Genomic DNA, 15,062 nt, shown 5'->3' with positions numbered 1-15,062 from the left:
TTTTTTTTGGTTATGGTGGTTTAGTGCAATGTATATAATTTTGGGGGGTATTTAGTTATATTGGTGGAAATATGAATGGTATAAGTTCTTGTGGCCAAAGTATAATTTTCCCATGCGGTTAGTGGTTCAAAATTGATTCATTACTTGGCATAATTTATGAAAGCATAATTTTTTAGGCCCTTTGATAGGTTGGTTATGCATAATACTAGAGAAATTATCTCACGTTTCTTTTTCCAGTTCTTCTTTTCTAGACATATAAGACTTTTGGTGGGATCTACATAATTAAGTCTTTAGAATATCTTGTCTTTGGTTATGTTTTTTATTCATTGAGGCAAGGCCCTTGTCAAAACTTCTTTTCTTCGAATTGTTGGTGCTTTGAAACATTACAAGTTTCAAATTACCCCGATGAGAACAAGACACGTCTAGGGATAGCTAACTCCCATCTTTAACACATATTTTCAAACACTGAGCCAACTATAAGGCTAGACCCTTCTTCTACTTCATGCTCTGCAAAACCTAAGCAGGTGGACCTTAGATTCAATTAATATGGTACCAGTGCAAAAAAAAAACATATTCCTATATCTATTAAGCAGATTTAACCTTTATTTATCCTATTAACTCATGCAATAACATAGATTTGTCGTAGCTAAATGTAAAACAATGCAATTAATAAGTTGAGTGAGGGCATTCTATTGCAGCTCTTCAACATGAAAGGGAAAAATAATTGATTAATGATGTTGAATTCAACAAAACCCCAAATATGCAGTAGTAAAAACAAATGATCCTATAGCTAATAAGTACCTTATCTATTGGGCAATTCCATGGATCAAACACATACATATAGATACCTGAGACATATTCATATATTTAGATATTTAATTTATCCATTCACCTTGTAAATAGACATCTATGTTCATAAAGATGTCACTACTTACTGAATATCCTCCTAATGAAACCAACAACCCTATCAAGGTAAATAAGCATTTACTTGGCTCTTTGTTCCAACAACAAACTTATCCAGACATACAACCTTAAGGGATTGAAAATGAGTTTAAACTCTTTGCTCTTAAACACAAAATATTGCAGATAACAGAGGAAGGAGATGAGAATCTGAATGACACTAAAGAGGTTTTTGGTCAATTGTATTCATTTCGTTGAAATTATACATTCATATGCATGAAATCAAGACATAGAAAAACCTAATAGATCTAAAATTTCTATATTTATCTTTACTACTATTGTTCATACAAGCGAAATTGCTAAAAGAATGTGGTGTCATAGTAGGGAAAACATATCAAAAACTGGAACCAATGGTCTCACAATGAAAAACAAGAACCCCTAATGGTATCACAGCAATGAAACTATTTTTTTCAAAACTGAAACACCTACAAAAAATGAGAAAGAGAATGATATAGAGGAGAGTGAAATCCCAGATCTGTTCTACATCTGACATCTGTCCACTTGAAAAACCTCCTCAAGAAGTGAAAAAAATCTCTCTAATCTCTTTCTATAACTGGTGAATCAAATCCTTCCTCATCACTGAAAATTGGAGCCAAATTATACCAAAAAGGCATAATATTCTCAAAATTAACCCAACAAAAATTTTACCATATGTTTTTAGCATGCCTGTAACTGCATTTTCAAATTTCATCAATTTCACTGAGAAGACCCAAAATTTACATTTTTGCATATAACTTGAACTAGTGAGCACCTGTGCAAAAACAAACTCCATAATCGGAAAGTTCGTCTTCTCCTAGTTCTGGCGATATATAATATGCCTATATTTGCCTACAGGAAACCCCCTAAAAGTCATTTTGAAAAATCTACCCCTAACATGGACTCTGGTCTGCACTCCTGAATTTTAAAAAAATTTAAAATATTCTAATGTTGAGACTTTAGCATAAAAGCCTTAAAATTTTAAAAGGCATGTACATGAGGCTTTTTTGAGAAAATGATTTTTAAATCATTTTTTATTGCTTTAAAAATTTGCCCTACCCATGCAACTTGGGTCAACTAAGGTTTGACCAATTTGCCACGTGTCAACATCTAATTGGCTCTGACCTGCACAACTAGCACCACATCACTGTCCATGTCACTACCAGCTAGCCACCATCAAATTTTCCACGTGTTGCCATCCTATGCTTCTGTGATCTCAAAACTGCCACATCACTGCCATTTCATCAGTCTGCTCGCCAGATTTCACACTTCACTAGAATTTTACTTTTCCGGGAGGTCACTAGCCAAAATTTTCACTTTTTGGGAGGTCGCCATGTCACATTCAAGAAAGCCTTACCATTTTTTGATGGCGATATGATGCCTTCTTAGATTCTTAACTTTTATGACACCATTCTCAACCTTCCTTCCCATTTTCTTAACTTTTCTAGCACCATTCTCAACCTTTCCGGCAACCTTTTACAGCAAGTTTCCCCATTGCTCTATGTTGCGTGCTCATTCAAAACTTATTTCATTCTTTCCTCCAGCTATCATCAACTGAGTCAGGCCTCACAACATAATCTGTGGTTTACAAAAACTAACATCTTCAAATTATTGTTGTGAGTTGAATTGATTTTAAAGATTAAAAAATATCTTTTCCCAGCGGATGTGGGATAAAGTTCTTGAGCTGTCTTTTCCTCTGTTTACTTCATCTGTGACTTCGCAGCCTCCTCAACACTCAGCTATGTTTTGAAACTTACTAAGAATCCCACCTTGACATCAGCATATCCAATGAAGCGATCATACATAACCTCATAATGCTACTTTGCCAAAACGATAACGGGTGCTAGAACCATTACTTGCTCTCCTGCCAAAACTGCTAAAAATAGAGCTCGTAATGCAACCTCTGTTTTACCAAAGCTCACATCACCACATATTAATCTACAATTGGTCTGGAGTTGGCATATATGGGAATTTAGCTACAAACTCAGGAAAATCAAGGCTCTTCAGATATGGTGGCCACTTCTGTCTCAGTCATCGCATGTATTCCTCCATTTTTGAACTTTGGTGGCTGCCTTCTTGCATGTCGTACGTGAGCTTCCTACTTATGCGTGTTATTTTCTTTGCATTGAAAATTCTCATAAAAACAATGCGGCTTCTAACATATCTACTGGTGAGTTTGAAACATTTGGCGTCTTCCTTTTAACAAGAGTTGCTCCTCACGTGGTCTCTCCCTTTGCGATTTGCTAGTCTTCTGAATTTGCCTTTACTTACAAGGTTGTCTCTTCCAAGACCATTCCTTGATCTCTTGATGTCACTATTAACTGGCTCAGTCATACCATGCCCATGCTTTGCAAGAGCAACACCGAAGCTATAACCCATTTGTTGAAGCATTTTAAAGCCAAAGTTTGCAGATGGAATGGCAGAGTTGAATCCCGTGTTAAGCTATTCATACTTTACATTATTTTTCAACTCTTCTATGATGTGTGGAAAATTTTCCTTCAATTTGGAATGTTGCTTTCCTTACTTTAATGTGCAGGTCTCCTCTGCTATTCAATGTATGTCCCCTGCTCTTAGCATGCCCGCTGCCATGGAGTGGTCTGTTTTATAGCGTGTTCTTTCATGCTTTGGATATGGGGTGCCTTTTGAATTCCTTTTGTTAAATTTGTTTGAATTTGAAATACACGACCTTAAGACCAACTGTTGGACATCAGCTTTCCTAGGCGTTGCCTCTAGCTACCCTGCATATTGGCGGCTTCTTCCTTTGCGATGTGGTGGTGTTTTCACGTGGGCTGCTCTTTTTCTGTACAAGCTACCTCGTGTGGCTTATTGTGCGTTCAAACGATGCTACCTACTACCAAATGAAATGCTCTATGAGTGACTAAATCACACACTTCCACAATCAGATTCTGAAATAACTCCTTCATACCCCCACCAACAAAACTCGGATAGTAAATCATAACACTGTGGTCATCTCCATGAAAAGGCTTCAGGATTTGCTTTCTGTGAACCTCAACAAAATCTTTTTCATCTAGAAAGTAATCTAGTTCCTGGTAGGGATAATCCCTATTCAAAAATGCATAACGGGGAGTAGGAATGCCATATATACCTTTCGCCGATCATGAAGAAGATGTTGGGGTGCCAATTCATTCACAAGAAAAGGCTTTCGAAGAGCAGCATAAGCTTCATCTTTCTCAAGGGGATAACCAGTGGAGTAGAAAGCAATCAAGCAATCACAAATTGGCCACTTTTCTATTTGATCCTCAAGAATAATCTTGTCGCCAAATATAATTATCTCAAATTCACCAAATGCTCGTAACCGGTTCAAAATTTAATTCATGGGAGTTGATAGGACCTTTTCCATCACGCACACACCCAATGTAACTTTGGCATCGAGATTGGTGGCCTCGCTTCCCATCCCTCTATATTCACGTGCATGGAACTTGCCTTTTCTTTGACTCTGTGGAATTTTCTCTTTCCTATTGTGGACAATGGCATCTCCCCTATTCATCCCTTCAACAAAATAGTGGAGGAAAACCATATAAAACATCACCTAGATCCAATGAGTGCTAAGTGTTCCATTTATTTTCATGAGAGATGGATTCATGTTGAATCACTATTCATGAAACATGGGTCAATGAGTTTGACTCAAAATCACACAGTTAAATTCTGATATTCACATCAAAACATATAAAACATGTCAAATGCTTTGTTTATCAATCCTGACTTGGTTAAGACCTTCCATCATGGATTGCCTTACCTTTTGTCACTGATAGAATACTAAAGCCAAATTCATGACATATTGTTCATCATGTATGTAACACCATATACTCAAATGGTATCAAATGACGATAAATGCCCATCAATGTTATCTTCTTCCTCCATTTGAAATAAAAGATGAAGTATATAGTATGCATTATAGTGATTAACACCATTATATTCCCTCCTCTAAAACAACTTAAAAATCCCTCAAGTTCTATCAGTCCTGGTGGATCTAGTTGGGCCCAAAAGTGGGTCCAACTAAAAAACAATTCATTTCCAAACACCTAAAGTGCCAAATTGATCCATTCACCTTCTCGTACTAATTAGAATCAAGTTCAATCACTGAACCATCAATTAAAACTCATTTTACCATTAATCTGCAAATTGTCAATTTAACGCCAGAGGGTCCTTTGACTAGCTTTAAAAATTGACCCAAACCTCTGACCAAGTTCTAAAATTAAACATATTGATTTTCTGTTCTACATAATTACACCTTGTCGAATCTCGTCTCATGGTGAATTCTTAGCCAAAAGATATTGATTGTCAAAGTTGCCCTCTCAGAATTACTTGCAAATAAACATGTCAGAAAAACACAAAACATGTTTGAAATTGGCTTCAAAAATTGCGCAAACTGACACTTGGGAAAATGAAAGTTGGGGCATTGGTTCACTATCACAAGGACAATATGAATTTGCGATTAGGGCTCATGATGAATAACTGGGCACAAATGGCAAGCGGTCAAAGTGGGCTACTCAAAACTTGTAAACTAGAAACAATGGTAGAAAAACATTTTTTGCAAATGGAATTGACTTAGGAAAATGCGCAGACGGATTCGTCAAGACTTGAAAATTGGCATACTCAAAGTATTTTTGGAGTACAACATAGTGGTACAATCCATTCGATCTCACTTATCACAGATTTAGAGATATGACATCAAGAATACGAGTTTCGATAAATTTGTCTTTTGGCACTAGTAAAAAGTCAAAAATTGCATTTGGAATCGCATTTGAAAACTGATCAAATGGATTCATCATAAGCTCAAAATTGAAACATAGCAAGACTCTGACCTCTAAAATGCAATGAAAAAGGAATTCTAAACAATTCAAATAGTAACAAGTCAAATAAGGCCTCCCAGAATTTTGAACAATTCACATTAGCATGACAACAGCAAATGACCAACTTTGAGGGATTCGAAACCTAGTCAAATGGATTTGAAACGACTCAGAATCTGAAACGTAGGCTCTCTAGTATAGACACTACATACTCCCAAAGTGAAAAGTCATGAGACATTACTGGGTGCAATATATTCAATTGCAAACAAGGCTTCTTATCGCTTTTTGACACTTAAGCAAAAATGCAGATTCAACAATTGCTCAAAATAGGATGTCATGGAATAACTCAGAATGTCAATTTATCTTCATGAAACATGTAGACACATTGAATACATGGTGCTAGAAACATTAAACACCCCATGGGCTTCAAATGGACAGCCAGGTACATATGCATTAAAGAGGGTTTATAGGGCTTGATTTTTCAAAGGTACTCAAAATTAGGACTTCGATTTTGAGTCCCAACACAAATCACTTGGAATCTCAAGCCCTTTTTCTTATTTGGCATAACTAGTTGGACAAAAATCATTGGATCTTTTAATATGTTTTGTTGGAGGCATATCACTTGTGCTAGAAAATTATCTATTTTTTAAAGAATTCATTTCAAGAAAATGTGACTTGACAGAGTTTGTGAATCCTAGTGATGTACTTTCTAATAACCATATGCATTTCCTCCCACAAAAAGATGCTTCACAATTAATAGATGAGGACATAATATTCAAGAGGTAAATATGGTGAGGAGGTGGCATCCTACCCTATAGCCCACATTCTACATATTAACACAGCTGAGTCTTATATAGGCGGAGTTGGTAGAGAAACACTTTGGACTATGAAATTTATTTTTTCTATTTATAAGGGTAATTACAGTAATAATTTTATGGGTTCTTATGATATTTTATAAGTTGTATAGCATTCTTATGCTCTTTAATAGAGAAAGATCATTTGCAAATTAGATTCACATGTAATGGTGCATTTGTTGAATCAACACAATATAAGGATGTTTTTTTATGTTTAGTTTTGGTTATTTATAAGATTCTTAATTTTGATTTTTTTACTTTCACTCATGTATCTCTAGGGAGTATAATGAAGCCACAAATTGTTTAGCTAGGTGTTAACCTCTAGGATTTGATGAATGCTTGAAGGAGTGATATCAAAAGTGCAAAATGTTGGCAGTATAGTCAAATAGATATCTTGAGATTTTTCATTTATGGCAACATGTATTCAACATTTCATTTATGTATTTAGAGTTAGAAAATTGTATAAGTGTTAGACAGTTTGTAGTAGCACAAAGATAGATGAGATGTATACAGATGACTCATGGAGAGTTAGCTTATGTGCAGTTGAGGAAAGCTCTATCATAGTGTCATGATGATGTGTACCAGTACATAGATATGTACAAACTATATGACATGACTTGTGATTGAAATACCAATATGGGTATTTGACATAACAAAACAGAGCATAGCAAAGAATTGAGTTATATGACTTAAGGAATTATTTTGGTAACAAAATAATTACTAAGTCATAATGAGCCAAATTTGTGGATGTTAATCCATAATTTATTTTAAATTATGTCAAGTGTGTGAATACGTGAAGGCTAACTGAGCATAAATTTACTAATTTATGAAGTATAAGTAGAATCTTATCTTGCGTAGATAAGTCGTGTGATCTATGTGTTATTTGTGATTGATGTGAAGTCACTGAGATGATATGTGAACTACATCTCATGTATGATCAGAGATAGTATAAATTATAGTAGTTAGAAATAATCATATGTACATTTATTCTTGTGAAGAACTTTATTGCATAAATGCATGTTAGGGCAGTGGGCTCTTCTTACATACATTGTATTTGATCTACCAACTCCTAATAGGGTTGAAGCAACTCCTAATATATTTGAGGCTTCTAACAAGGCCTAGTCCTCTAACAAGGACTCAAGACACTATATGTACTTTTGAGACTCTTAACAGGGTCAATATCCTTAATAGGATTCTTTTGTTTAGTGGATCATCTAGTGTGTATGATCCCTACTGGGGTTTTCGCTTGGCTAAGGTTTCCTTAGTTAACAAATAATGGTGTTATGAGTTCTTTATATGCATGGTTATATTTATTGTTAAGCATTGTTGGCTTACTTTCATATATGCAAGTTATAAAGTAATTAACAATATTCAGTTGTGGGAAAAAAAAATTAGAATACTTATTCATCAACAAACCCCCCCTCCCCCCCACTCTCAGTATTATCTATTTCTAACAATTGGTATCAAAACCCTCTTACTCTAAATAATTTTAATCGCTTGAATAAGATTCTTATGAATATGGAATACTTAAAGAAATTTTTTGAAGAAGCACTTGAATAGATTGACCTTCTTACAAAAGAAAGAGATAACCTAAAAGATAGGTACGAAAATGCAAAAGTCCACATTGGAAAACTAAAGGATAAGATTGATGATCTGAAATCTGGCAAGGAATCTTTTGTCTAGACTAGTGACAATAATGAAGTAGGAAATCTCATGAAAGAAAATCATATCTTGAAACATGAATTGAAAATTGTTGAACTTAAGTTGAGTCTTAAGAAAGATGGTAGTAAAAGAGAACCTGAATTGAAAACTAAGAATGCAGACCTTAGATCCCAATTGAGTCAAGTAACATTTGAATTAGATACTATCAATATTGAGGATGAATAATTAGAAAAGTAAAATATTATTGTGAAAGGATAATTGACACAAGCTAAGCAATAGTTAGAGAAACTTTATTTCAGTAGTGATTTGATGAAAAAATATTTCACCAAAGACCTTCTTATGATAAGATTGGACTTGGATATCTTATTAGTGAGAAATCAACCAAGAAATTTAAAATCAAAAGAGAACCAAATCTAGTTATTGAGTCCCCTAAAGAATCTAATCTGAGTAAGGTAGAATCAAACACAACTACTAAAATATCAAAAGAGATTGAATTAGTTGATTTGTCAATGAAACATGATAAACCTAAGCAAGATGAACCACCCAAGGAAGTAAGACATGAATTTAGAGTTAGATCTTTCATATGTAATGAAGTTGGTCATATGAAAAGAGATTGCATAGGTAAGTCCTTTAAACCTATTGATAATTTCTATTATTATAATTGTCATGGTTATGGACATAAAGAAGTAGATTATAAGAAACCTAGGTTTGATGGTAATAATGCAAATAGTAGAATCTTTAGGAACACTTACCCTCTAGTTAATGAAAGAGAGAGATTAGAGAGTAGATCCAATGATGGAGAGAGACCTAATGGAGAAAAGAACCAGTTTGTGTTTTACAAGTGTAACAAACCTAGACACATTACAAGAAATTCTAGAGCACCTAAAAATCATAATGGAACCAATCAAAGAATAAATGCACTTGTATGTCAGTTATGTAATAACTTTAGACATACAATGAGATATTATAGAATAGACAGAAGGAATGGAAATGGTAGTGATAATAGTCAAAAGGAAGTAGTCAAGGAACATGTTGATAAATTCAAAGTGGCATTTATGATAGCTAAGGATCCAGAAAGCTCTTATATAGTATTAGAAGAATAGTATTTTGATGCACCTGACGAGATATTGAAGTCACAGATTATTTGTGACTCATCCTACCTGAATTAAGTAGTTTTAGGAGAATTAGACAATTTGTTGGTCAGAATTGATGTTAGATAGAGAGTTGGAAGGTGCATAAGTAATAAAAGCTAGAGGACATAGAGAGGAAGATATGGTCAAGTGTGCAAGCTTAGATATGATCACAGTTAGCAAGAATTTAGAAAAAAAATTTATTAGTGAACATAGATAGTATTTGAATTTGATGTAGATAGGCATTTAATGCACAATCTAATTTGAAATGATTTAAGGATTGCAAACAAGATTGTGAGTAACATTTCTTCATGCAAAGTGTCTTGATCAAATTGAAGAGCAATTTGATAGCAATTTCAGGTGCAAAAGGAAGTTCTTGAAGTGCAAAGTTGCAGAAGCCCTAAAATACAATTTTAAGGTATTTTACGAAGCTAAAACTAAGTATTTAGTGCATATAGTTGAATTTCCATGTCTAATTAGATAGTTTATAATGTGAGTGAAAGGCCATGGTATGGATTCAAGAAACATCCATTTTTTTCACTTATGGATGACCTGTTAGGACCATTTTCACAAGTTCCAAATAATGTGCTCCATGTTGAAGACATCAGAAGCTATATACATTATAAAATTGGGAGCATAGGTGATGAAGATATACACAAGGACTTAGGGACTATGTGTAATAGTGGCCTATCCTTGAATTCTAAGTATGCAGACCTAAGTATGTTAAATTTGGTAAAGTATATGTTTTATATGGATTTTGAAAATAATGATTGGACCCAAATCATTCTAAGTAGGGTACATGATGATATGTTTTGGTTAGGTGATGCACTTGAGTTGGAATTGATAATAACCTAACTCACAAGGTCACAAGATGGAGTAAACAGGGATGCAACCCTATAAACAAGAAGAATGTAAGGAAGATGGTTGAGACAAACCTAAATACAAGATTTGATGGAAGGAACACAAAGGTAGATTCAATTCAAGACAAAGGAATGGAATTTTTGAGCAAGATATTAGGGTACACATTTAACCATGGCTCTAGGGTTAACTCAGTACTAGCCAAATTTTTACATGCAACTTATGTAATGGAAATTTAGTGAAGAAAAGTACATTTATGTGAGATTATTATATTGTAGTTATTAGATAAAATTGCAAAAGTGAAGAAGACCAAGAATGTAGTCTTCATATTTCAATCCTTACTTATTCCTTTATTATTTTATGCAACAAGGAAGTTCCCAAGTATGAAAAATTAGGATAGCAATGAGTGCAAAATAAAATTGGTGACTCAATGTTATAGATCAAAGTTGGAGAATGTTAGAGATGATGACATTGATAGAATGATGAAGAGTTTCCAAACTGAAATGAAATAGAGGTATAGAAAACCTCCCTCCATTGTAGAAAAGTACAATGATGATATATGCTTCATCATGGAGATAGACAACACATGTATGGAAACTATAGAACCAAGGGCTAAGTTCATAAAGTCCATGGGATATGAGATGAGTGTAGAGCTTAAGAAGGGTATGATCACATCATACTTAAATCTGAGAAGGACATTGAGTTCCCTAGATGGGGAACCTATGATGAAAAGATTAGAATAGTTCATTCTAAACTATATGACAAGGAAAGCAAGAAGAAAGTCGAAAAAGTGATTGATTCCACCCTTAAGGAATCAAGTATGACCCAAGAAGAGTTTAATGAGGTGAATGGAATTGGACTAGAGATGAAGAGAAGTGGGCAGTTTGAAATGCTAGCAACAACTACTATTATTGTTGCATGACCTTTAGAAGGTGTAACCATTACATAACCATGTACGCAAGCCCCTATTGCACCATACACAGTAGTTGTACAAGTGAAACCAAAAAGGACAAGGAGTGATCAGCCTAGAAGATAATTAGAGGTGCAATCACCTACTAATAGAAGAAATTAGAGAGATTAGTGAAGGTTAAGCAAGAACCCACACCATCCACCAAGAAATGGGTTAGCAGACCACCAGCAGACCAAGGAAGAGAAGGAAGACACTGCAAGTTAGTGATTCTAAAGAATTTGAGGATGAAGCTGAAGATAGGCTAGCGGATCAAGCAACACAGGAAGGCAAAACTCCAACAAGAAAGAAAGCATGGAAACCTAAGGTAGAAAACCTTAACATGTTGATTATTAATGATGAAAAAAATTTATAGTTGAATAAGTATTATAGTTTATATAACAATATGTATAGAAAGAAGTTAGAGAATGCCATAGTAAGAAACATGATATTAGAGAATAAGAGGTTTGACAATATACAAAGTAAGATTCTAGAAGATCTACTTAATAGACTATTAAATAGAAAGAAAAGAGTGTCAGAAGAAGATAGCAATTTAAGAATAACATAGATAAACAAGTTGTGTGAAACTAACTCCAAGGAAGACAAAGATATAATTTTGAAGGGTATTGTGCCCTTGCTAAGGAACAAAAGAAAAGAAATTATTTTAATGGGAAGAATCTATGAGGATGTTAGTAAGGAAACAAAGGAGGTAATTATAAAATTCATGACCTTAGTGCCAAAGGCGAGTGCACAGCCCAAAGCTGAGAGCCTAGTGTATGTACAAGCTAGTACACCTTCTAGTGATGAGGAATAAGAAGAGGATACACACTAGGAACTCTTACCCCTACACATTTTTATGGTTATTGAATCCATATAGGTGGACAATACACATATAACTATGGATTCAAAGGAGAATCCTTTTGCAGCATTTGGCCAAACCATAATTGGTAATATCACAAAATATACTAGCTTTAATGAGGACAAAGAAGAGAAAAAGAAGGAAGAGGTTGAGAAGAAGATAAAAGAAGAGGGAAAAATAAAGGAGGTGAAGAAAAAGATACAAGAAGAAGAAAAGAAAAGAAAGCAAAAGGAAGAGGTGAAAAAAGAAGAAAGAAGAAGATGAAAGCAAGAAGAAAGAAGATGAAGAGAAAAGGAAGAAAGCTAAAGAAGCAATTGAGAAATTCGAAGAAGAAAAGAAAAAATTGTTAGGATTAAACTACAGATAGGAATAAAAATTACATGCAAATATAAACAATATCATAAAATAATAGATCACATAGAAAAGAACACAAGACACCAAGTTTTAACATGGTACACCCAATCCTTGGGCTACATCCACCAAACAAAAAGTTTGATATTATTACGATCCAATGATTACAACCTAATTATAATCCATAATCCCTTACATCTCAATATTGTCGCAAGAACCAATTTTTGCATCACAACAATGAAACAATCCCTAACCCTAGACAATAGCCTCCCACTTGGAGACTAATCATGTAGCAATACCACTACCACATGGGGCTCGCAATAGATCAAACCACACTGGACTTTGTTGTTCTTGTATTCCTATTTAGTCGAGAAGACCAACCAAAGTTGAAGAGGAATTCAGCTTCTCCCTTATCACTACCTTGTTAAACATATCCATTGGATTGTCATCTATATGTATCTTGTCTAGATTTAACTATCCATCATCAAAAACTAACCAAATAAAATGGTGTTGCAACTGTATGTGTTTTGTTTTTTAATGCAGAGCAGAATTCTTTGTGAGATGAATGACACTCTGTAAACAAATAATCATCCTTTTGAGAGTGTCCCAATTCTTCCAAGAAGAACTAAAGCCATATTATCTCCTTCACTACCTTTTTAGTAGCAACATACTCTGGCTCTATAGTGGATAAATCAATTACCTTCAATAAACTAGAAACCTAACTCACAGCTACCCCACCAATAGTAAAGACATAACCTATAGTACTCCACTTGGTATCAATATCCCCTGCCAAATTTGAGTCAACATAGCCCTGTAAATCAATAGTAGAGCCCCCAAAGTGTAAACACTTATTAGATTTTCCTCTCAAATATCTAGGAATCCATTTGACTACATCCCAACGCTCAATTCCTAGATGACTCATATACCAACTAACAACTCCCACTGCATGTGCAATATGTGGCCTTGAACATACCATAGCATACATCAAGCTTCCTATAGATGAAGCATAGGGTACCTTTGACATCTTATTCTCCTCTTCTTGTGTCTTGGGATACATCTCTTAGTCAACTTCAAATGACCAGGTAAAGGTGTGCTAGCAGCTTTAACTTTCTCCATAGAGAAACATTGCAACACCTCAACATAATCAGCCTGAGATAGCATCAATTTCCTATTATTTCTATCTCTAAAAATCTTCATATGAAGGATTTTCTTTGCTGCCCTCAAATCCTTCATATAAAATGCATTTGCTTACTGGTGCTTCAACCCCTTAATCTGATCCATGATAAACCCAGCTAGAAGCATATCATCAACGTATAAACATAAAATAATGTAGCTATCATCATCCAACCTCTTAAAGTAAACACAATGATCTTAATGACACCTGTTATATCCATGCTCATGCATAAAATTGTCAAATTTTAGATACCATTGCCAAGGTACTTGCTTCAAGTCATATAAACTTTTCTTCAATTTTCAAACTAAGTTTTCCTTGCATTTGACCTCAAATTCCTATGGTTGAGCCATATATCACTTCATCCAAATCACCATGAAGGAAGCTTGTTTTAACATCAAGCTACTTTAAATGCAAATCTTTAGTAGCCACAATACTGAAAAGAGTACTGATAGAAGTCATCTTCACAACAGGAGAAAATATCTCATCAAAATCAATGACCTTTTTTTGTGCAAATCCTTTTACAACTAACTTGGCTTTAAATATTTTCTTACCACAATCCTCTTCTTTTAACTTGTAAACTCACTTATTCTATAAAGCCCTTTTACTTGTAGGCAACTTACATAACTCCCATGTCTTATTTTTTAGCAAAGAGTCCATTTTATCTTTCATTGCAGACTCCACTAAATCTTAGTATCCACCTATATTGCTTCATCATAACATTTAGGTTCACCAGTATCTATCAATAAAATAGAACACAAAGAGGGAGAAAAACTTTTTGGAGATCTAATTTTTCTTGTTGACCATCTAACATTCATTGGTGTGTGTGGTATTTTTTGTTGTGGTTGTTGCACATCATGAGGAATGGCTGAAACATCATCTTTTGGAGTATCATCCAACACTACATAATCATCTTCTTTCTTTTCATTTTTCCGCAATAGATCTTTGTACAACACTTTCTCATTGAATATGACATCCCTACTTCTTACAATTTTATAAATTTCAAATCCCAAAGCCTATAACCAAATTCATTAATGCAATATCCAACAAATACATATTTCTTTGACTTGGCTTCTAGCTTGGTTCTATTTTTAGAATTTATGTGAGCAAATGCTTCACAACCAAAGGTTTTTTGAAAAGAATAACTCACATTCTTACCAGTCCATGCTTTCTCTAGAATATCACAACCCAAAGGAGTAGAGGGACCTCTATTAATCAAATATATAGCAATATTGATAACCTCTTCCCACATGTGTAAGGGCAACCTAGCATGCAACCTCATGCTCCTTGCACACTCCATTATAGTCATGTTCATGCATTCAACCACTCCATTTTCCTTTGGAGTCCTTGGAATAGTTTTTTGTCTATGAATACCATTAGTGGAGCAATAATCTTCAAATTCATGACTGCAATACTCACCACCATTATCAAATCTGAGACATTTTAATTTCTTACCAATCTCATTTTCAACCAAGCATTTTCAC

The sequence above is a fragment of the Cupressus sempervirens genome, chromosome 2 (assembly GCF_028749045.1).
Source record: "Cupressus sempervirens isolate cs-2001-9-10 chromosome 2, ASM2874904v1, whole genome shotgun sequence".
Taxonomy (NCBI): Eukaryota; Viridiplantae; Streptophyta; class Pinopsida; order Cupressales; family Cupressaceae; genus Cupressus; species Cupressus sempervirens.
Note: the sequence above shows the minus strand (reverse complement) of the source record.